This window comes from Trachurus japonicus, chromosome 2 (genome assembly GCF_045865225.1).
Source record: "Trachurus japonicus isolate A0001 chromosome 2, Traja_1.0".
NCBI lineage: Eukaryota > Metazoa > Chordata > Actinopteri > Carangiformes > Carangidae > Trachurus > Trachurus japonicus.
In genome coordinates, this window is record NC_140908.1 from 8424855 (window position 1) to 8428067 (window position 3213).

The window sequence follows — 3213 nt, forward strand, 5'->3', positions numbered from 1 at the left end:
AGCTACTCCGGATGAACTCTGAACTTTTGTTGAGTAAAAGTTGGGGACAGGAAATGAGCAAACTTTATTTTATTATTACCAGGAAACAAACAAGCTTAAATAAAGATCTGATAATATGTTCTATAATTTGTTCATAATCAGTTATTTTGTGTGTTTTTTTTCCAGTCTTCGTGATGATGAAAAGATGAAAAATATATTTTGAAGCTTTATTTTAACTCAGCGACTGATTGTGTTGTGGAGAGAAAAAAAACACACTTTTTTTTATGTTTTATGTTTTTGAAAAGCACAGATTAGCTTTTAGCATGTTGGCACCAAAATTGATTTATTCATCTTGATTTTTTTTTTTTTTTTTTACAGTGTACATTATACAAAAATATAGAGTACCAAAATTTCACAGTGTCCAAAAGGCAGTGTTTAGTCATAATCACACCAATCAAGTGTTTTTGGAAAGGAAAACAAATTGACATTTAGGAATCGAATGTGTGTGTGATTCAGATTTCACAATAAAGGACCAAATCCATACAAACGTGTGTAAAAAAAAAAAAAGACATAAATGTGTTTCCAGTATCAGTACATGCTGCTACTTGTACGAAAGCACCCAGACTTGCACACACACACACACACACACACACGATCAGAGCTGTTTGTTTCATGCTACATAACACTGCAGACGGTGAGAAAACACCTGAATTCATTTCTTCGTATTTTTACAACTAAGAAGCAAAATAATGTGCAACATTAACTCTACAGCACAGACGAACTTAAATATCAACAATGTTGTCGAGGAGAGGAGGAGGGGGTGAATACGTCAACGTGTTTTTAAAGGTTTAACGTGATGAAAAGCTCTAATGTGTTGATAGTTTTCCGTGAATTAAAACAGGGAAAGGTCAGATGGGTCAAATAGCTGATTGATCTGTTTTCTTTTCAGTAAATGTGTAAATGTTTTATTTTACATTTCAGAGTGATTATTAATAATTTCCGAAACGCTTCCTGTAAAACATTGATTTTTGTTTTTTTTCCGATAATAAAGGATATAAATGAAAACGTTCTTGTTTTCAAACTATCAATGAGACTCTTGTCACCGGTTTTCCAGGAAACTTCTCGGAAACGATGTATCAGACAAATAATCCACAGTTTGTTGAAGTCAGCGGCAAAAAAGTCATAAACATACAGTATTTATACAAGAGCCTGGTAAACGTGTCTGCACTCGCACCTCACACACACACACACACACACACACACACACACACGCACACACTCATATACACATTCACACACATTACATCCACATCTATGGATCATTCAGTGTTCAGTGTTTTTGGACTGTGGGAGAAAATCATGCTCAGTCACGCAAATGTGTGTTTCTTTTCATGTGTTGTTCTCACTATTAGTTGTATTCAGAAGAATAAGAGAAAACAGTTAAAGTCCATTAAAGTCATGTTTGCCTTGCCTCATATCTCACACCAGTGTTTAGCGTGTTTCTTCAAAACAAACCTCAGAGTTGTAGCTTATTACATTTCTGCAGAACATTTTCTAAATTGTCTCGTCCGTTGTGTTTTTCCGCTTGTTTCAGTCCACTACGAAAAAACAAGTTGTAAAGACTTGAAACCACAGTTGTGCATATAGTTTTGTTACTTTTTCTTTTTTTTTTCTTTTTTTTGCTGAAACGCATGTGGCTCATTCATGATGTGTTGGTGAAATATACAGGGGGGTAGCTGTGTTGTATTTGGTGACTGTTGAGCAATAACCTTAATGCATGAACATCCAGAAGGACACAGGAGTGGACGACACAAAAATGCCTCTTATAAAGTAGAAAATCAAAGTTTTTTTTTGTTTTTTTAAGTTTTTTTAAGGAGCTAGACACAAGTCAGTCAGAGTCCGAGGACTTCAGTGATGCACAGTTCACAGTCAGGCCTGTCAAAGACGTCCTCTTCAGTGTTTTTTTTCATTGTTGACGCTGCTAAACATTAAAATTAAAGCAAATTAGCCAAGAACCTCCGAATGTCTGTTCAAGGAGGAGGAGGATGTTTTATAGAACAGATCATGGACACTTAACCAAGCGTCCAAGCTGCCTATATCGTCCATATACAGTATTACTGAGTCCCCATAAAATACATAGGAGCGGAGTCTCTTCTCAGTCCAGTGAGATCCAGGTACGTACAGTGTCTAAAGTTTTAGCTGAACCGTGGACCTCGGGGTGCGACCCCTGCTTTCACACGACCCTGAGCACAAGTGGAGCACCTCAGGGTGGGTGGAGGGAGAGAGAGGAGGTCTCTGTCAGTTGTAGGTGAAAACACAGTTCCTCCTCGAGGCAGGAAAGGGGCGGCGGTAGCAGGATGTTGGTACGTATGCAAAGCCCTTAAAAAGGAATACTTCATCGTTTTGGGTGATTTTGCTTATTTTGAGAGCGAAAAGAAAACGTGAAATCAGTCGTGTGTCTGTGTGGAAAGTGTGAAGCTGCAGTGGGATGCAGTGAGCTAGGAGCATTAGAGGTGTTGGCATCTGTGGTCTTCATCCAAATTTAACATTTTAAAAATAAGTCTGTTTCCCAAAATGTTAAAATTTCTTTCATTCATGAATGATCTGTACACTGTGCACCTCTGCACATAATGTAGTAAAACCTGTAAACTGTGAATAATTTAGCTGCTGCTTGGTGACACCTGCCTCTTAAAGGGATAGTAGCATTTTTTTAAAGTGGGGTTGTATGATCTACAAATAGCCCCTAAGTACTTTAATTGCAGTAGAAGACTCTCTGCACTCCTCCCGTTAGCAACGCCAGCCCATAGCCCTGCCCAGAGATTTACAGCATACATTGTTGTGAACAGACCCAAAGAAACGGCCTATTTTCGCAGCCTAAAAGAGGTTTTACGTGAAAAAAAATACACAGTTCCATTGTTCGCTATAATATAATTTTTTCCAGTCCAAATAAAAACAGCGTTTTTCCTGCACTTTGAGGGGCTGGAAAAAAATATATTATAATGAACAATGGAACTGTGTATTTTTTTCAGGTAAAACCTCTTTTAGGCCACGAAAAAAGGCTGTTTCTTTGGGTCTGTTCACAACACTGTATGTTGTAAATCTCTGGGCAGGGCTATGGGCTGGCGTTGCTAACAGGAGGAGCATAGAGAGTCTGCTACTGCAATTAAAGTACTTAGGGGCTATTTGTAGATCATACAACCCCACTTTAAAAAAATGCTACTATCCCTTTAACAC